Below are 22,128 nucleotides of genomic sequence, written 5' to 3' on the forward strand. Positions count from 1 at the left end.
GGTTATTCTACCACCAAAACTTCATAGACCTTAAAATTAATATACCTTTGATTAAATAATTCAAATAGGGTTAAATCTACTTTTGTGACAATTTCTAGCTATATCTTTACTAACTTTCAAATAGTATTTTTCATCACTTAACATTCTAACCATTTGTGCTTTATATTTATCTTGTTTCATTATAACCAAACTGCAGCCTTTATCGGCCTTCATATATCTTAAATGTCTGTAGTTACATAAATTGGAAAGTGTATTTTGCTCTTCTTTAGTCATATTATACAACTTGTTAGGTTTATTTTTTAACAATAAATAAAAAAACATTTTCACAAGATTTACTGCATACATTTAAAGCGTTGTTGACTGTGGGGGACTAAAACAACTGTGTTTCCTGACAGACTGTATTTCAGCGAGTCCTAGAATGTCGTGCAAAACAAATTTACGATTCAGTTTTCTGACAAAGAGTTTAAAGTCAACAATAAGGTAATATAACAAACTTTTTTACTTGGGATAAACGTAAATAGAACACTGTTTTAATGCACATTAAAAACATGAGAGGAAAGGCTAAAATGGGACTAGTTAAATGTAATGCCCTCTGCCTCCTCCCCTCCCTCTTATTTTTCCTCTGTTTGCCCGAGTGTTCTGTGGACCAGTTTGGTTCCTCTGATATAAACCCAATTGGAAAAAAAGCAGCAGACGCCTTTCCAGAATTGGTTGAAGTGGAATCCACAGCTAGAGTTGTGGGTTCAGGGACCGATGAACTACTAACAGTGTCCGTTAAAAGCTCACCACTGTTAATCATAGTAGTAGATTGTATAACATTATATTCAGTGCCACTGACATTAACTACTGACACTGTATGCCACATTTCTAATTCTGTTATTGGCTTCTGGCTTTTTAGTGTTCCTTAATAAATAAAGAGACAGTGCCAGCTTTCCCATTTGACTTACACAAAAATAGAAACCCCTGGAATTTTTGCTAATAATTTTGGATCTTTAAAGTATCATAACTGCACATATATCAGCATCTTCCAGTTTGTGAAAAGTTTTTAAATTGCTTATTTTTGTTGAAACTTTCTGCATTTAGCAACTCTGATATTTAGCTTGTGTAGTTTTCAGTTTTGCTTTTAAATCTTAGGTATAACATGTCTGGAACTTTTCTCCCATGTTCTCCAACAACAGAAGTCAACAAAATACATGAAAATATAAATAAATGGCAGCAGTGCATACTTTTAGCTTTAGGGAGAATTTTTTAAATATTACACTAATTCACTAAAAAGTTAATTTTAAACCAAAAAGAAATGGAGACAAAGGGAAAGAATCAGGGATATTTTTAAATGTTGCTCTAATTAATTTAAAATTTAATAGTACTGCAGGTTTGGGGTCATCATGCATTTGTTGATGAATAAGAGTATGAAACTCAAAAGTCTGTCAGTTGTTTGTCAGTAGTGACTGACTGACTGTAATCCTGTGTGATTTAACAAAAGGGGGGGGGGGGGGCATTCTGCAAAGTCAGTAATAGTTGGGAGTTATGCCAGACTACAAACTTTGATTTACATGCGTACATACGTAGTCTGAAAGAATCTCACTATGACATTAGCCCCTGATCCCCAAAATGTGTAATTAAAGCACTACCTTTATTTCTCTCAGCTACTACGACGTAGGCATATCCCTGTGATGTGGGCCCTCATATTTAGCTTTGCTCGTCCTAGATGTATGGTGTTCTTCATAAAGCCAGGCCTTTTAGGAGTACATACATTAAATACATAAACAACGCATTTACAAGGATTCGGTACCACTGAATATATGGTGTTTAGTATATAACGGGCTAATATTGTGAAAAAATAAGAACATGCTCCTCTTTCACACCCCCTTCTGTGAAAAGGCCAGCTTTATGATTTTTAATCCTCGGAGGATGAGAAGCATGACAGTCTACTGGACTTCAGAGTCAAACATCCTCACGATTTCTGGTGCTCAAACTTTTATACCCAGCAAAAAAAGTTACCGCAAAACAGGAATTTTTGCAAACGCTTGTGGTGCACTTCATCATTTGCCCCCCCCCCCCCAAAAAACAAACAAACAAACAAACTAGCCGTCTTTGTCTTAAACATTGATGAAGTGTATGTTTCGTATTTGTATAGCTGTCAACTAAATAGGGACAAATATCGACATAATCAGAGACAAATCCACAAATAATCAGGGACTTTTTTAAAAATATCAGTGCTGTTAACGTGAGATGTTACCAGAATAAGATAATGTGAATTAATATAGGTTTTCTGAAGTAAGATACGTCTATAACTCTGTTGTCGTTACATTATTTATTAAGTGTAACTCGCCACCACGTCTCCAAAAGTCACCAGTTTTAGGAGATACTAAGAAAGCCAGAACTAAAATTCGTATCAAAATCAGGTACATCCCTAACAATCAGGGACAGTTGAGATGTATTTGACATTAGACCATGCCGTCGCCTTTCCCATTGTGATAATTTACAGATGATCCCCGATCAGATCGTTTCGATTGATCATGTACAGAAGCTACCGTACTGCCTGCGCTAATAGTTTGCAGAAGATCCCCCAGTTGCCGTTGTAGGCAGTGGCAGACTGCTCATGTGTAGCTGATTTTGAGCAGGCTGCAGAATATTCAAGCATTATTTTGTCGCGGAAGCCCTTCTCCTCAAGACACTTTGCAGAGGATCCCTTGCGAATATTTTGGAAGTAATCTGTTTTTTCCATCACGCTTGATGCTGCTGCTGTTTCTCCTGCTTCAAAGGGGAAGACCCGAGGTTCTTTCGTTTTACTGGTAGGACTTATTTAGCAGTATAATGTCGCACCACATAGCTGTTGGTTAAGTATGGAGATAAAACATCTGGTAATGCAATTAATGGTTTATGTTTTCATTCCTAATAACATTTAGTAACGCACAGGGTAGCAATAGTCCCGTTTGCTACATCATCCCACATCAGCAACATTTACTCTTTTACCCTTAGACAGCAACTGTTGTGTATTTATACAGTGTCCATGTAGTGTAAACGTTTTATTCATTGTTTTTTTTTTTATCAGTTTTAGTGAGATTTATAAACCTCAGGCTTGATGATTCAGTGTGTGCGTGTATGTGTGGACCCCGGTGGTTTACATTATGCACTATTCATATCATGCAGTTTATAATGAGCTAGAGCTATTTAACTGAGAGTAAAAAAGATTTCCGGGTTATTTATAAGACCTGCTGTTTCATTGTTTGCAGCTGGTTGGGGGTCTAGAAATTACATGAAAGTAGAGTTATTAAATATTCATCATAGCAGTATAGGAAGGCTTGGTATTTCTGCTGTACAAGCAGACACGAGGAAAAGCAGTTCGTAAGGTTCTCTGGGTGTTATGCACTTTAATACTTGTATAGTCATTGCTTTTTTCAGTAAATGTAATGTACTTCCGATCTGAGGCAGGGTTGCTTGTCTGTGTGAATCTGCACACTTATCAGATTGCAGATAACTGGCACGAGTAACAGAAAGCAAAGTAATCAGTTGCTTAATCTTTTCCTGTAGTTTAATAAGGATGCAGACTTGAATGCTAAAAATTATCGCAATGCTGGAGACAATACAGAATAGCCCTCCTTTGGAGAAAGTTACATTTAATAGTTACTTAAGAACCTTACAGGAAACACTTTTGGCTGCCCGTGTCGTTTAAGTAATTAGCTTGGGGTTGGCCCGGTGCTGTAAAACAGATACAGACTTCTGGGTTTATTTCAAGAGCAAAATCTAATCAGTAACTGTATTACTAGAAATGCGTTTATGGCATAATTTTAGTTCCATATGCGCCGTTTTGGTGAGTGAGAAGCAAAATCCCACTGACCTAATGGTTAGTCTTTCAGCTTGGCTATTGAGATTCAGACTAAATGATCTGATGCACAGCTTCTTAAAATAATGCCACCCAATTTGAAGCATACTTTGGGGCAAACTACTGGTAAATTATAAATTGAATTAATTTATTTGAAATAATATGATTCAGTCTGATAGTTTGTGAAGTGATCTGCCTAGTGACATTGGGAGATATTCATGAAACTTAACTATTATGCTTAACTTTGGCTGCACTGTGTGAGCTAGGGTATCTCATCCAGGGACAAGGTGGTCATAACATTCTTGTAGTCTTCCCTGATAAGACTCATTATTGAGTACAATTCCCCTTTTGGCATATACCTCAAAAAGCACATGCAGCAGCTGGACGGACCACAGAGGTTCCTCACCTGGAGAATCCAGGGCCTCAAATATCTACTCTACAAAGATAGACTAAAGGCCCTGCCCCTCTACTTAGTCTCCTACAGACTCCTCAGAGGTGACCTCTGTCTGGCATGCAAAGCAATCTCAGACCCCTCCCTAATGGGACTGCTGCATAGTCACAAGTCAAGCTCTACTCGAGTAAAACACACCCGTGACCTCAACCTGGTCTGTGACATCAATAGGACTTCTTGGGGGGACAGATTTGTGTCCCAGAGACTCCCCCTTTTGTGGAATAGACTTCCTCTCCACGTAAGGCAGAGTACTTCATTAAACCCTTTTAAGCGCAACCTGGATAACTGGATGGGGAACAGAAAATACTCGCCTAGGATTCCACCTGAGTCCCTGCTTGACAGTGGCATAAGGTGGTGACTTGTTGGAACATGGGCTAAATTCTTGGCTAGGCTTGTAAGGGCCTCAGGACCAATAGCCTAGTAACTTCTTATGATCCTATGATCTAGATTAACTGTGGACCTCATTGTGTAAGGTATACGTACTGCATGTGCAGTGAATAAATGAGAAATTGTCATTGGTGCCACAGTTATGGTCTTTGGTATAAATGTCAGTTGGCCTGAAATTCTGGAAGGTACTGCAGGGCCATTATTACTGTAGTGCACAACCAGTATCTACACTCCCCATGTAAGGTAATTGAATCCTGTTGTCTAGCAAGTTCATGCAGTAAAGAGTGAGACACGAGCTACAAGACAGAAGTGGCTGCAGGCATGGTGACCCATATACCCTATATCATTAGAAACTAGTAGACTTTCAAAAATAAGAGAGACACAAGAAAGAGGAACTGCTAAGTTGCTAGGGCCACTGCACTTCACCAGGGTGATTGCTATAATATTATGGCGTGCCACCATCTTAGCACAGTTTGGTCCCTCTAAAAACTGGGACTTGTTGCCAGTAGTGCAACACTGCTGTGCACTGTTTTATTTTATAATTGATATCTTTAAATTCTTTATGTCAGTTTTGCTATATAATTGGTAGGTTGTTATTTAACAATCTCCGAATACTTGTGGCCAGTTACAGTTTATTGCAGAAATTGGGATTAGGGCCTTAGTGATTTTTGTTACAAAATACATTTTATAAATTCCACCCATATTCATTACTGCTTGCATGCTGCCCTCATTTCAGTCAGTCTCATTTAAGCAGTAGTGCATGACAGGTAATACCGCTCAACTTCTTTACTCAAGAATTCTTGACAAAGCCAAAACTGGAGGGACAAATGCAGAAAGTCAGGGACAGTGTTTAAAAATTACTTTAATTCATGTAAAGAGTTATTAAAGCAGTAGTTTTTTCATTAACATGCATTTTCTGAACAGTAAGAAATATGAAATTTCTGATACCCAACATTATTGGCTCACTGTAATCATCAGTGATTTACCACAAAATCAAAAATTTTATGACAGATGGTGCAAAAATATGAGGCAAAATCAGGAATGTTTTGTAAAATTAGGGACAATTGAGAGGTATTTTGACAGGTTGCGTACTATGTTATTTATTCTTGTGTTGATTTGTGTGTATGATATATTCGGGTAACTGAAATCCTGTAAGAACAATACTAGGAAAGCAGTCATGAGGACCATGTGATGCTTAGCCATATACATCATTAACTAGACATGCTTAAAGGTATAGCCAGCTATTGTGATGCCCAGTGCCATCCTATGATCTGGCAATCACCACAACTGTAAGTTGAGGAGAAAAAAAATGTTCTGCACCAAACTTGTCAACCTCTTAGAGCAAGAAATCTGGGCAAAGCCATGAATAAAAGTGGGACAAAGGCCAAAAAGAGGGTCAGTTTTTAAATATTGCTCTTACAAACTTAGAAAGTTGATAGAATAACAGGTTTTTCATTGACATTCATTTTCTAAAGGGTATAAAGTCTGAAACTCAAATGTATGTCATTTTCTAACTTCAGTCTATAATGATTTTCTACTAATTTGCTAGAAAAGTGCAATTTTATGGAAAATTAACCAAAAATATGAGGCAAAAATCTGGACATTCTGCAAAAATCTGTACAGATGAGGTATGCTGTGCACCGAAGACCGATCAGCATCTGCATCATGTTTCTTAGTACTTTGCACCTGGGGTGCCTGCCTCTTTTGCCCCGCCTAGCTATGATGCACACTTAGAAGTTCATGCTTCCCTTTTCAAGCACTTAATAACAATTACCTTCCAAATCTTTGTGTAAATTTGTGTCTACCCTTTCAGTCATCAAGACTAGCCTTAAAGGTAGACAAAGTAGTACTTTGAGATGTAATGGATAATTTATTCCATAGCTTGGGAATATGTTGCACTAGGAAATTATCTCTCCAGCAAGTTTTGTTTATTTGTTGGTGTAGGTAGTTAGGTCTGTAGTGCAGGTGAAAATATTATTACCCATGTAATAGACTGAAGCCAGCACATTACTTGCTAAAAGCCTCCATTCCATTGTTTGCCAACTGGAAACCAGAAAAATATGTTTGCATTACTACAAATGTATGTAAAATATGTGTGTGTGCGTGTGTGTGTGTGTGTGTGTGTGTGTGTGTGTGTGTGTGTGTGTGTGTGTGTGCTTGTGTACATGCATGTGTGTGTGTGTGTGTGTATATAGACATAGACATGTATGTATGTATGTATATGCATGTATATAGAGGGGGGGGTGGTGAAAATAAGAATTTTTAATACTTGTCGAAGGAGGTACAACTTTGATGGAATTTCATTGGCTGGTACAGGAGACTGGTTTACAGCAATGGGGCGTATAATGAGAAACAGTTTTTTATAACTAGGTAATGATACTTCTTCGTTGTCTGTTGGAGTGTACTTGGATCTGTCCTTAGTACTCACTACGTTCATAAATGGTCTTTTAATTTGTTTAATTTCTCCAAGTCTTTTTGGTTTCTAATACCATGATGGGAATGGACCCTACTCCTATGTAAAAGTATAATTAAAGTTCATGAAAAAATTAGTATTGTTTCAGTCTTTGATGTTAGCCAAACGTGCCCCTTGCAGCACCCGCAACATGCCCAGAATTGACTCTTTCTGCAGTTCATATGGAGTTACGTGTATCGGTAAGATATCTAAATAAGACTGTAAATTCCTTTTTATGAGCTCCATTGCTCATATTACTATATCCTTCTTCCACATTGCCCTCATTTCTGCCTGCAAATTCTGCTAGTGTATGACTTTGTGTCTCTCTGTGTATGTAAGACACTGTAATCACTGGGTATAGCATTTTCAGTGATTAATGCTACTTTTGTCTTCTTTTTGTGGACTACTTTATCTGGTTTTCTTGCATTTGTGTTTTGAACTGTTGGTAATGCGTGACCCCATGTGATATAAACATCATCATTTTCTACAATGCTTATGGCTCATGTTTCCAATTTTTCCAGCTGCTTCAATAATGTAATGTTTGCACAACCCCCAATGCAACAGTCTTGCACATTATTATGCCTTTCGGTACACAGACCCTCTGCCATTAGTGTGCAACACCCAGCAACTACATGTGTGACTGTTTCCAGTTCTGTTTTACAGAACCTGCATTTATCTGTTTCTCCCACATGCTCAATGTTCTTTTTAAACCAACATGTACATAGTCCACTAAACTGGGCTGCCAGTATTAACCTTTCATCTTTTGCTTTAAATTCACCTGTCTTTAACCATTCCTGCATCAGGTCCTGATTGACATGAGGTTGTTCAAGGAGTTTTCTGCACTCGCAACTGTGCCTTTTCCACATTTCTTGCCTTGTCATCTGATCCTTCTCCTTGTATTTTTTCTTTTGATTTTTGGCACATTCAGTTGCTACCTGATTTTTGTCTACTTCTTGATCGATTTCCATTCCTACTTGACACTAATATGCTTATGCTAAACTAAGCGAGAAAGTTATCTAGGTTTTTTCTCTTCATGTTTCAAAGCTTTCATTATGTTTGGATTTGATGAGGTCAGCAGGTATGTTTGCAGCCTTATGATTGCAGATCTGTACATGTAATCAGTTTCGAGGAGCTCAATACCTCCTTCAAAACGGAGATTATATAATCTTGGTGTATGCTAATTTTTATGCACCATTTGATAAGAGTAAAGCATTTTTCTTGTTTTCCTTTCCAACTGATCCAGTACCTTTTGTGGTCAGTCGGTTACCCCAAAACTGTAAGTTAGAACAGAAAGAACAAATTGGTTTATAGCCTGGAGTTTATTTGTAGATGTCAGGGCTGTTTTCAGTATTAATTTTAGTCTTCTTAAATATTCTTTATTGAGTTTTGTTTGCATCTGTTCATGTATTATTGCCGATCCTTCATCATTTACCAAATATTTATACACTCCTTCCTGCTCAAGTTCCTTTATATCACATTCCTGTCTCAGACTGATATTTTCTTGGAGCTGCAGCTTTATTGCCGTAAAAGTTGTTTTTGTACATTTATCAAGAGCAAATTTACATTGTTATGTCAGCTGAGAAAGTTTTTCACCACTCAAAATATGACCAACACTAAGGTGAACCACTAATGGAGCACAAAAACAATCCAAAGGACAAAAACTCCAGAGCTGGAAATGTTGGCAGATTTCAGTGGTTTATTCGTCGAACACAGTAAAAGAACAAAGCTTTCAGGCAAGAGCCCTTCTGCAGTGTCTGAGTAACTAACAGTTCAAGCATAACTCAGTTAATACCATTCAAACTAAAACCCATGTGACGTTGCCCCAATCCATGTACAGGTCCAATTAATTATTCAGATGAAGTGATAAAACCTTAAAGCTCTAAAAGCAACATATACACAGCATGCATATAAAATAACATATAAAATATATAATTAATTAAAATCTATTATTTGTGCAGATACATTTGTCTGTTTCTTAATATTGGTTTAAGACTAACAGCTGCATTTGTACAAGGTTTTTCATCTGCTTGCAATCTTAAAATCCACTCATATTCACGAACCTCTAATGTATTATTTAAATCACCACCCCTATTGTTCCTATACACAACATCGACATGAATAAACGAGTCTCCGTGGGTTTGGTTCAAGCAGCTTTATTTCATACAAACACATTACTACTATTGACTATTGATCCTAACTTAAATAACTTATATACAACTAATGACTAAAATCTTTCATGCTCACTCCCTAGCTGCTCCTTCAAAATGGCACTTGGTGTTTGCACGTGTGTAATATATGTACATGTGCGTACAACCTCACATGCTTCTTAAAGATATAGCACACATTTCATACTATGATCTACATTCTCCCTTTTTGAGAAATAGACCATGCAATTGTTATGAGACATTTGGCATGCAGAAATCACAGGTAAACCTTAGTCATACATTATGCAATATTCAAACATACAGGTATATACATTCAAGTCCAGGTTGCCACGTATTTCACACTTGGTTTAGATACTCGTCCATATCGTGTGACATAAAATGGAGTGTAAACTTTAGCAACTGGAACAGTTTCTGTAAAGTGATTCATTTGTGGAATGTTCGAATCACTTTCAGTAATGGAGTCAGAATTCTGAACATATTTGGGTTTGGAAATATTGTCTGACTCACTCTTCGATTTAGAGCCCCCATCACAGATACAGTTGTGATTGCAATGATGACGATGATGATTGTGGTACAGAAAGAAGATGTCTGTGATTTCTCCTATACTCCATACATTTGGAATTTGCCAAGTAAGATCTCAGCTTGGCACAGATGCATGTAATCTATCTTATTCGATCAGATCCTTTTGTTGTCTGAATTCGTACTATCTCTCCTTCCCTCAATGGATGAAGTAGTCTCCTTGATCGGTCGTAAGTAGATTTTTGGATATTACACTTCTTAAACAATCGAACCTTGATGGTTTAAGTGTTCTTCGACTTAGGCTGCAACAAACTTGAAGAAATAGGTAGAGTAGTTCTAGTTTGCCTGGAAAGCAGTCTTTGAGTAGGTGAGCCAAAATATCATCACCAGGTATGTTTCTGATATTAAGCAAATTCAAGAACACTTCAGTACTGTCACACTTTGACCTTTCAAGTAATTGCTTTGCACTCTGTACTGCATGTTCAGTTAGATCATTGGACTGAGGATATTCAGGACTACTAGTGACGTACAAAGTCCCATTCTTTTGCAAATTTCTGAAACAACTGGCTAGTAAATTGAGTACCATTGTCAGAAAAAGGTTTGTGTGGACTACCATGAACTGAGAAATGATGTTTCAACTTGGTAATGACAGCAGTTGAGGTTAGGTTAAGTAGCAGATCAATCTCAAACCAATTTGAATAAGAGTCTACCAGAACCAAGTAGTGTTGATTGTTCCACTCAAAGATATCAGTTGCTACAGTAGACCAAGGTAGTTTAGGAACTGGACTTAGCTGAAGCGGTTCTCTTTGCAAAGGCAATCTGGTACTATTGCATACCGAACAAGTAGAAAGAACTCTATCAATGTCTTTCGGTAATGAAGGCCAAAATACTAATTCTCGTGCTCTTCTCTTAGTGGATGTGGTTCCTGAGTGACCACATTGCAAAATAAGGATGTACTCTTGTTGTAAGGAAGCAGGAACAATAATTTTAGGACTTTGGAAAATATTGGCATCTTCCATCAACAATTCATCTCTGTAAGGGAAATACGTTTGCACTTTAGGTGATACAATAGATTGTTTATGATGGCCATCTGACATTAAATATAGTGATTGAGCTTCTGCAAAATTGGATCAGTCTGAGTATGATCTCTTAACTCATAAATCTAGTGGTGGAAAAATTACGCACTGACATCACATCAAAGTCAAAAGTTTCTACGTTAAGCAGTTCTGTTGTATTCCTGGGAGAGCTGGATAAAGTATCAGCCAGGTTAGAGCAATTTGCCTTTAGTGTAGACCATTTTGAAATTGTACTTTTGCAATTTGAGCATAATTCTCTGTAGTCTCACTGGAGTGGAATGCATAGGCTTCTTTAGAATAATAACTAGAAGTTGGTGGTCAGTCTCAATCTGAATAGCTCGACCATAAATATAATCATGAAACTTAGAACATGCAAATACTATTGCCAAAAGCTCCTTCTCAATCTGAGCATATGCATCTCAGTTTGAGTTAGTGTTCTAGATGCATAGGCTACTGGTCTGCCTTCTTGAAGTATAACTGTGCCTAGACCAAAGTTTGAAGCATCACAGGAAAGAATAACTGGTTTGTTCACATCATAGTATCTTAACATAGATGGGGTGGCAATTTTCTGCTTAAGGTCTTCAAATGCCTTCTGGTGATGTTCTAACTATGACCAAGCAACATTTTTGCATGTGAGCTCTCTGAAAAATGCTGTTAACTCACCATATGGTATAAATTTGTTGACCATGCCTAGAAAATGCTGTAAAGCTTGCATATTATCTGGTGCTGACATTTCAAGAATAGCTGCTTGTTTGGTCGGGTCTGGTCTCAAGCCTGTACTTGTAAACAAATGACCTACATACGTAACTTCTGGAAGTCTGAATTTGCACTTCAGAGAATAAAACTTCAGGTTTACTTCACGTGCTCTGTCTAGAACTTTCTTTAGGATTCCGTTATGCTCTTCTTTGCCATTGCCTCCAACCAGTAGATCATCTACTGTTATGGCACATGGATTACCCAAAAAAATTAGCTCCATTGCACGCTGGAAGACTTCACTTGCAGAATTTATTGCAAACGGTATCCTAAGGAATCTGTATCTGCCAAACAGAGTACCAAAAATAGTTAGAAATGAGGATTTGTGATGTACCATCACTTGTTAGAATGAACTATTTGCATCCAAAACAGAAAATACAGTGGCATTTGGTATTAGAGCTGCAACCTCTTCGACTGCGCTCATTGGATGATATGGTCTTTTTAATGCTTTGTTCAGATCCCTTGGTTCATTGCATATTCTGATTTCATCTGAGCCTTTTTTTGTGAGCAGCTACCATGGACAGCACCCATTCCGTTGGTTCTGTGACTGGACAAATCACATCTTGCTGCACCATTTTATCCATCTGAGCCTTGACTTTATCTTTCATCGCTATTGGGTCTCTTCTTGCTGGTCTGACTACTGGAGTGACCTCCGGGTCTAACTTCATTGAATACACAACAGGAAGTTTGCCTAACGTGTCATCGAAAACATCAGCATACTCTGAGAAAATGACTTCTGAAAGATTAGAACTCGGAAATGCACTTATGTGATGGATGTCTTTGGCAAAAAAAAGCAGATTCATTCTTAAACTATCTTTGAGACCCAATAAAGATTGCAGTGGTCTTCGGACTACATAGAATAACAAGTTTTAACAGTTTTCGGCCAAATAACATGAAGGCATCACTTAACCTTCGGTTTGAATTTCTTCATCTCCACAAGCAACAAGTCTCGCACTACTGGTTACATTGAGTTGTTTGTTAGTTCTCACTCTAGCAAAATGTGTCTGCTGATATAACATTACACTTTGAACCAGTGTCTACTTTGAGCTCTGTGGATTTTCCATTAGTCCGGACAGTACAAAATACTTCACTTCTTGTTAATAAGTTCACTGCATCAACTCTTTCACCAAGCACTGATGCACCATTCACATAGAAAGCCGACTACTTCAGCTCTACTTGATCAACTTGCTTTTTTGTGTGACTTCTCTTTACAACTGTGTTAGGCTTACTTGATTTGCAAAACTTTTTGAAATGATTCCATTTTTTACACTTGTGACATTGCTGACCATATGCTAAGCACTTCTATCTTTTAGACTCATGATTCACACCACAGTTGCAACAGTTAACAGTAAAGCTAGATTTGGGTTTTGCTAATTTATACTTATACTGCACTGAGGTGGTGTAAGCTCTTTTTCTAGAACTTTCTGGAAAGCTGGTTTCCTTCTTTGGAAACCCTGTAGCTGCTTAGGCCTGATGTTGTTTGCCACGTGTTGCATACTATCTACATGTGCTCTGGAACCAACTGAAACCATGCTCTTGTCACTTGCAAGCATACTTGTGTGTTTTTTCTGTCACCTCATGGATATGACAAATCTTTATGGCCCTGCTCAACGTTTAAATCACTGTCATGAAGTAAAATCTTTCTCACAGCAGCACTGTTAATACCACATACAAGCCTGTCCTTTATCAGCTCATCTTTTAAATCACCAAACTGACACATCTTAGCTCTGTTTCTCAAGTCAATTATTTAAGCTGCAAATGTTTCCCCTGGTTTCTGATCTCTTGCGTAAAACAAATGCCTGTCTAATGTAATATTCATCTGGAGGTTACATATTTCTCTGAACTTGTGCTTCAAACACTTGGGTCTTCCCTTGATTTGGCTTGTACAACAATATGGTGGTCTGCACCTTCTCCTTCATATGCTGTTAGTGCATACACAAATGAATGCTCTCTTTCTATGGCCTCTGACCCAGCTAGGTTTAGCAAAATGAGTGCCCTTGTATGTGCATCTTTATCTGTATAAGCTGCTTGTATAAAAATATCATACTCTTGCTCAAATATTCTCCAGTTCTCCACAATATTATGATCAAATCAAGTGGTAGGGGTTTTCAAAATCCATCTGCCATATTAACACATACCTGAGAAGGGCTTTGCAAATAAGCATAAACATACACACATGCACATATGCCAGAATTAATGCCTGTAATTCACCAATGCCTTTGTACTCTGAACTTATACTTTTTTGTTTTTTTTTGGAATTATGTGGATAAACAAACACATAGTACTTTCGAATAACTGGACTTTGCAAAATAAACTTTTCGGGCATTTTGGTACTTTTGTAATGTCATGGTAAGGGCAAAAATGCTAAAGTCATTTACCATCATTTGCAAAATTAATTTATCATCATTTTAAGAAACATTCGAGAATGTACCGACTGAATAACTCATGAGCACTGTAGTACTCTTGTAATGTCGTCTTTTGTAAGAAAACACTTCTTATCAGTATAAGAAACATGCCAAGTAACTGCACAATGCGAATAAACCAAACAACTGTTGCTGTAAACTCAATAACTTTTCAAAGTAATTGCACTTTGTGAATAACTGCATACAGCACACTGAAATGTCCCCAAAATGGTGGTAACTGGCAACTCTTTACAGTACAAGAAGCACTCTGTAATGGTGGCACTTTGCAAATAGACACACCTAACACAAGAAACTTCTCAAAATGGCTATGTTTTGACTGTATTATATGAAGTAGTTGCACTTTGCACACAATAAACTCTTTGAAATACATTCTCAGTAATAAGCACACACTATAAGCACTTTTACACACTTTGGTATACTTCGAATAACTCCGGTTATGCCCTTGATACAATACAAAGTCATAGTTATGCCCAAATACAGCACTTACCAAACACATACAGTCACCTTACTTTATTTTGCTCAATGTGCCCTTTATTTTTCTTTGTTGTATTTATTTTGCTCATTTAAGCCCTTTTTGTGCCCAGTATACTTTTCTTGTGCTCATTTTACTCTAAACATACCCAACTTTGCCTCAAACACACTTGTTTTGCTTTAAATATGCTCTTTTTTTGCTTTAAATATACTTGTTTTGCTTTACTTTTTGCACTTTTCACTTGCCCGATAATGTGGTTTGTGCCCTAGTAATGCCCCTTTGTTATCTTTCATATCAAATAAATAGTTCATTTTATTTCTCATTACCTTTGATTCTTTCTGGCTATGGTTGTGCACTTTTCTCTCGGCTTTACCTTCACTGTCGTCTTTGCACCCCATGTCTCAACATTTTTCTCTCTTCGATCCTGGTTCTGACACCATGTCACTTTCGCGTGTAGGACACAAATAAACAAGTCTTTGTGGGTTCTGTTCAAACAGATTTATTTCATACAAACGCATTACTGCTGTTGATTATTGACTGTGACTTAAATCATTTATATACAACTAATGACTAAGATCTTGCATGCTCATTCCCTAGCCGCTCCTTCAAAATGGCACTAGGTGTTTGCACGTGTGGAATATATATACGTGCATGTACAGCCTTGCATGCTTCTTAAAGATATAGCACACATTTTATACTATGATCTATACACCCTAAAGCAGAATTCATGGTCTATCCCATTCTCATCCATATGTCTGGCAAGCGCATTAGTGTTAACTTTTCTACGTATCTCAGATTTATGTTCGACGGTGCAATCCTTCAGCTTCCATGTTCATTTCCCAATATAGAATGCATTACATTTTTTAAATGTAGCCAAGTGAACAATATTTAAAGTGTTGCATGTAGCATAATGTGAAAATATGTATTTTCTCCTAGTTCGGTGTGTAAATTAATTCATTATTTTTTTCTATATCCTTGCAACACACACAGTTGTAGCAAGGAAAAATACCTAACTTTAAACTCTGTTTGGATGTAACAATCATCATATCTTTATAACAAAGACACTTCTTTAAATTAGAGCATGTCTTATAAGTAAAGCTAGGTCTATCCCCTATAAGTCCTTTAATCTCTGGCATCGTTTCTAATATACCCCAGTTCTTTGTTATAACTTCCTTTACCCTATTAGTCTTGCTGTTATACTTAGTCATAGCTTAATTAAAGCTTTGTGTTTTTTACGGTGTTCTACAAATAAACTGTTGAAATCTGCTAGTGTTTCCAGCTCTGGAGATTGTTTTGTTCTTTGGAAAGTTTTGACCACTCCAGTTGTGCTTTCAGCTCCTCAACTGATGAACTCTACAGTTTTACATCATCCACAAAAAGAAGATGAGACATATTTATACTTCGGTGTTGCCTGTGAGCCAAATTGTAACATGACCTAATCTGTTATGTAGGCATGTTAATGGGTTAAGAGCAAGGCATGTTAATGGGTTAAGAGCAAGGCATGTTAATGGGTTAAGAGCAAGACAAAAGAGCAGTGGTGACAAAGAGTCACCCTGGAATATACCCCTTTGAATTTTTATCCCTGTGATAATAATTTGTCCTTTGTCATGGCTTAGCTGCAGAGTGGTTTGCCAGTGTTTCATTGTTACTGTAATGTAATTGATAAATGTAGGATGTATCTTACACATCTGTAAGCACTCATTTATTCATGATTGTGGGATACTGTCAAATGCTTTTTTCTAGTCTATCTATGCCATACTTAAATTCTTCCCCCTTTTCACAATTCTCCATCATGACTTTATTTAACACCAAATGATCCTTTGTTCTGTATAGCTTTCTTTTGTGGCTTTGTATTAGAAACGTACCTTGCAGGATGCGCAGTAGCAACTCCTGCCCAAACCCTGCCCACCATCCAATAAAAGTAATATTCATACCAATGGCGGCATGAATATTCATTTTCTATTTGTAGTTTGCCCTTTTCCTCAAGGTAGTGCAATTTTGGAGTTGGTGTATTTAATTTGCAGGTGGTGGGGGGTGTGCAGGGGGAAAAAATACTTGCAGTCTTTTCCATACCATGACATGCTCATTTCACCTGTCAATCACTGAGGCTATGCCCACTTCTGCTCAGACTGGCCTGCAAGATACTTTTCTAATGCTTGTTACTTTTGTTACCCTCTCTCAGTATAGTTTCCAGTATATAGTTTATACATTGTCGGAAGACACATTATTGGTCTACAGTTTTTAGAATAACTTGCAGGTTCACTCTAAATGAGGAGTATCATTTCTCTTGTTGTTAACCAGGATGGTATCTGTTCAGAGTGTGCATATAAACAGTTCTTACTCAGGGATAAATCTTTGTGTAACAATGTTAATAGTTTTAACTAGAAGTTAGGTACTGCATATGGGCCTGGGGTTATCCATTTAGGAGCTTTTCTTTATTTTGTTTCAGTTTCTCTGGTCATTACTTCCCATTTCATATCATGTACATTTGTACTTATTACTGATCTGATGTTATAATTTTCATTCTTTTCTCAAATGATGGGTCTCAAATCTGACCTTGGATCTGGCTCAGCTGCTTTACTAGATTCACTGATCCAACTACAAGCTCCTGCTTTACCCATAATGCCCCACTAACTCAATATACCTCACATCTCATTTGCCATCATATTATTCAGATGCAGATCTCCCTTTCTCGAGCTTTCAGGCAATTTTTCAGTATTTTAAGGTTGTAAGTTTTCTCCTTTTAAAATATATTTAACTTTCTTTCATTCTCTTACTTACTTTCTGACAACTTTTTTGGGTTCTGTCTGTCAGACAGTTCTTTTTCTACCCATTTATTGTTTGGGTACACTTGTTTCCTTTTCCATGGTCTTACCTTTCCTACCCTCAAGAAGGTATTTCTTTCTACCATTGTTGGTACTTTCTGTCCGGTAGTTATATAAAAATCTATTGCTATAGCTAAATTGAAACCTCTTTCTTCTCTCTTTTACCTACTTAACATGGCAGATAAACAGACTGGTTTTAAAAAAATGCACTTTCTCTGGGCATTAGATTCCCAATTCTGATGCCCACAAGGAATGTTTCTACTGTTTGGGCGCTGCTCATTTAGTAACTGATTGTATCATTTGTGCTGTTTTCAATTCCAGGGCTGTTAGTGAGAAATAAGCTAGTGCTAAAAGGTCTTCTTCCCTCTTCGTCTTCTTCTGTAGCTACTGTGGTCCAAAAAAGGGAAGCCTGAGTCGGCCCCTAAGGATAAGGACCATAAGAAGAGGTCTCCAGACCATTCTATAGCATCTGCTTTGTCCTCCAAGCCTCTTGTGCAAATTTCTAAAAAGTCAGATCTGACACCCACAGCTCCTACTTCCTCAAAGCCTAGATCTCCTCAGATCCAGTCACCACAATTCTTGCCAGAGCTGATTTCTCCTCTGCTCCAGTCTCCTTTTCTCCGGCAAACTCTGAGGAGGCACTCCAGGTCACCATCTACCAGCTCCTCTCTTAGGTTCTCCAAGAGGTTGTCTGAAGCAGCGGTAGATAGGATAATGAGGAAGTTCCTCAGAGCTCAGATCCAGATGGGAGTAATCCCATCTCTGTCTCCAGTTGGACCCATGAGCCGGCCCTCCACCGATCCTATACTCATATCTCCTTCATCGATCCATCCTATGGTTTTGGAGCCCTTGGATCCAAAATCCTTGAGAGCGTCCTTGTCGGATGCAAAGACAGATTGTTCTTTGACTACAGATATGTTCATAAGTTGTCTGTTTCCAGTGTTTTCAGGGCAGGAGGCCTCTCAGAGCTGAAATGCTGGCTCCAGGGGTTTGGGGTCAACTCCAAAGTTATTGGAGCTGTCCTTGCTACTAGGTGCTTTGGCAGTGGACAGCTCGAGTCTGACTCCCTCCTTGAGACAAGAATCTGGGGAAATTCAGGTCTCATCAGCACAGGGGTCTTTGGCTGCAGTGCTGGCTTCTGTTTTTCCTAGATCCTCTGCCTTTGAGGTAGTGGAGAGACTTTCTCTCTGCCTAGAGAAAGGGCATCCTTGCCTCCTTTTGATCCTATTTCTGTTCCACCATCAGGTATGAGTTCTGAGCCTCTCACCTCTATCCCACTGGGACAGCCTGCCCAAACATGCCTCCATTCAGTCCCTTTCAACTACCCTACTGGACCATCCCATTGATAAAGTCCCCTAGGAAGAGGACATGTAAAAGGAGACACTGGTTCCCCTAAGGAATCTCTCCTTGAGGACACTGACTTTGATGAGGGAGAAGGGTCTACCAAATCTCCACCTGAGGATATCTACTATGGAGAAATACTGGAACTTCTAAAGCAAAATGGTGGATGGTCTTCAGACCCCTCTTCCAAGTAAGAGTCGGTGTTCCTGGAGGCCTTGGGTCTGGTCCAGCTACATATTGGGTGACCGTACTGGCTGATGATCTAAAAGATCTTGTTCCATTCCATACATGGAACGAGTTGGATACTGTGGAGCCAATCCCCAAGTAACCTGAGAAATTTTTAGTCCCCCTCAAAGGACAGAGCACACTGCAGCAAGGGGGTCCCAGCAGATGCCACAGTTGTCGCAGCAGCCACCAAGAAAGAGCTCACAGAGCAGATCTCATCTGTCCATCCCCCAACAGGGAGCCTAGGGCTTTGGACAGATTTGGAAAGTATGCCTACACCTCAGTGACTTTTGCCCTGTGATCGTTGAATTATTTGGCAGACTTTACAAGATTGCAAAGAGATTTGACAAAGGAGGTTTCCAAATCTCTTTCTGGGTACATGTATGTGGATGACACATTAAAGTTTCTTCATAACTGGCCACTTTTCAGTCTGTATCTAATTTGTCCATGAGGTTAATTTCCCACACTGCATAGGGTACCTTAAGGGTGGTGGGTTTGCTGACAGCCATCAGGAGACATGTCAAGACTTTGTTCATAAATACTGCTTTTGATGGACCATCTGTGTTTGGCCCAAAGGTGAAAGAAATGCTCTCCAGAAGTGAGCATGAAGGAAAGACCTTGTCTACTGTTGTATCTGTTTCTGTAGTCCTTAGAGACCCTTTTCATGGAATCAACAAAGAGGTAGGAAAATGTGGTTTCATAAGTCCCAAGGTCCTTTTCAAGATTCCCAAGGAGATGGTTCTCCCAGAGGTAGGGAGAAGCTCTAACGGAAGATGCCATCCTTGCAGCAGGTGTGGCCTGCAACACCAGGGTTTCAGGGATTCCTTTTCAGATACACCCTATCAGCACTCCAGAATGTTTCCTTGGCTGCTTTTCTCTGGAGGCAGTCAGGGGGTGCTTGTCTCTGCACTTAGAAGCATGGGCATCCATCACAGCAGATACTTGGGTGCAGAAGATCATATCCAGAGGTTATTTTATACCATTTTTCCAAATCTCCCCCCCCTAAAAATGAGGAAATTCCCTGATGTTCCACCCAATCAGAGGGAGGCAGCAGCTCTATAAATAGGAAAGTTGCTAGAAAAAAAATCATCCAAGAAGTCCCCGGAGACCAGATAGGATCCAGAATTTATTAAAGATTCTTTTTAGTGCCAAACAATTCCAGGGGACTTGTGACCCATTCTGGATCTCGGCAAATTAAACCAGTATGTGAACTATTCAAAGTTCTCTATGGTTTTGTTCAGTCCATTTGCCCCTGTTGTGAAAGGATGATTAGATGTGCTCAGTAGATCTTCAGGATGTATACTATCACATCAAATGAACAGGAGCTCCAGAAGATATCTGTGCTTCCGGCTGGGAGACAGTTATTACCAGTTTAGAGCACTGCCCTTTGGTCTCACCACAGTCCCCAGGGTGTTCACCAAATGCATGGCGGTGGTAGCAGCACACCTTAGACTGTTAGGATTCTGGGTGTTTCTGTATCTAGACACTGGTTTCTGACTGCTCTGACCAGGCATCTACTGTTATAAGCAAGGAAGTACTTACTCCAGTTGTTTCACCATCTTGGCATCTTAGTCAACTGCAACAAGTTGCAACTCACTCCTCTACAGAGAATGGAGTTCGTTGGCTGTCATCTAGACACAATCAGATAGCGTCTCTTCCTACAACAAGAGTATAAACCCTCATATCCTAGGTAAAGGAAGTGATCTCACTTTCCTCTCCTCCAGCACGACTAGTCTTGCAACCCTTAGTGTCCATGGCAGCAGCAATAACTCTAGTTCCATTGGACAGATATCATATGCAGATTCTACAATGGACTTTGTCAGTTCAGTGGTCTATTCTTCAAAAGCCCTTGTACACACCAGTCAGGATTACACAGTTTGCAAGACACACCTTCTTTGGTGGATCCATTCAAATGAAGTTTCCCAAGGCCGTCCATTTGTTTTACCTTTACAGGTAACCACACTAATCATAGACACCTCCCATCTGGAGTGGGGGCCATTTCTTGGGAAGGACAGTTCAAGGTATCCAGTCACTTCAAGATGCCAATTTGCATATCAGTGTCCTGGAGATGAGAGCCATTCTTCTGGAGTTGTAGGCCTTTCAAGATGCTCTCCCTTCCAGGACAATTGCAATCCAATCAGACCATATGTCTGTGGTCTGGTATATCAGTAAACAAGGGGGAACCATGTCTTAACCTCTTTGTTGTGAGGCAATGAGAGTGTGGCAATGGGCAATCCCTTCCTGTCACTTTCTCATAGTAACACACATACAGGGAGAAAGTCACTGTGCTTGCAGACATACTGAGCAGATCTGTTATGTTTCCTCATGAATGATGTTTCAAAGTGAAAGTGGTAGACATAATTTTCTGTCAATGGGCCAGCCATGCTGCAGTCTCTTGGCTTCCCCCTTCAACAACAAGAACAGCAGGTTCTTTGCCCTGATCCCTCCACTGGGGGAATTGCCCAGAGATGCTCTAGTTCACAGTTGGCCCTCTGGTCTCCTCTATGCTTAATCCCTAAATTCCTACAAAAAGCTTATTGGTTGAAGAGCAGAGTTATGTGGGGAGGCTGGCATAATGGTTAAGGTGTTTATCTTATAGACACAAGGTACAGGGTTTGATTTTCACATAGGGTAATTGACTAGGCTTAAAATGGTCCACAAGGGCAGTTAGTCTAGTACTAATCTATGAACCTATCCATATTGCATCTTTTTGGACTCGTCAGATTTGGTTTCCCTTCCTGTGGCCTCACCTTCAATATCAGCCCTGGATACTGGACCCCAGTCCAGACAGTCTGTCTCTTCTGATGTGGATAGCTCCTTCAGACATAACAAGCCTCAAGTTAACCACATGGTTTCTCCAGATTCAGTGATGGATAGACAGTCTGGGCTTTCCTCCCTGGTCTAGCATATTCTCTTGTCCTCTCAAAAGGCTTCTACTAGGAAGGCTTACAGAAGTGTATAGAAGAGGTTTTCTATTTGGACCCTCCAGAGAGATTTGGATTTTTTCCTTCCCAGCCTCCACAGTCCCAGATTTTTTAGCATCCCTTTTCAAAGAGGGGGCTAGTTTCTCTACTGTCAAAGTCCAGCTGACTGCTATTTCTTTGGCATCTTTTAAGTTGTGAAAAACCTTTCTGAAAGGTACCTTTTTACTTAGGCCCCCAATCAAGGGCCCTACTCAGTCATGGAATTTAACTATCTACTTCAGACCTAAAC

At 39.0% G+C, this 22,128-nt stretch overlaps 1 protein-coding gene across 1 annotated transcript in view; it reads left to right on the forward strand.

Annotated features, from left to right (window-relative positions):
- The first annotated feature begins 2,590 nt into the window (after window positions 1-2,590).
- TMEM63C (transmembrane protein 63C) overlaps window positions 2,591-22,128 on the forward strand; it is a 2,716,247-nt gene continuing 2,696,709 nt past the window's right edge. Inside the window, exon 1 of the mRNA XM_044073895.1 lies at window positions 2,591-2,795. The gene's annotated coding sequence lies outside the window, so the exon portion shown is untranslated. The remainder of the gene's footprint in view (window positions 2,796-22,128) is intronic.

Source organism: Protopterus annectens, chromosome 6.part0 (genome assembly GCF_019279795.1).
Source record: "Protopterus annectens isolate FY-2018-M chromosome 6.part0, PAN1.0, whole genome shotgun sequence".
Lineage (NCBI taxonomy): Eukaryota > Metazoa > Chordata > Ceratodontiformes > Protopteridae > Protopterus > Protopterus annectens.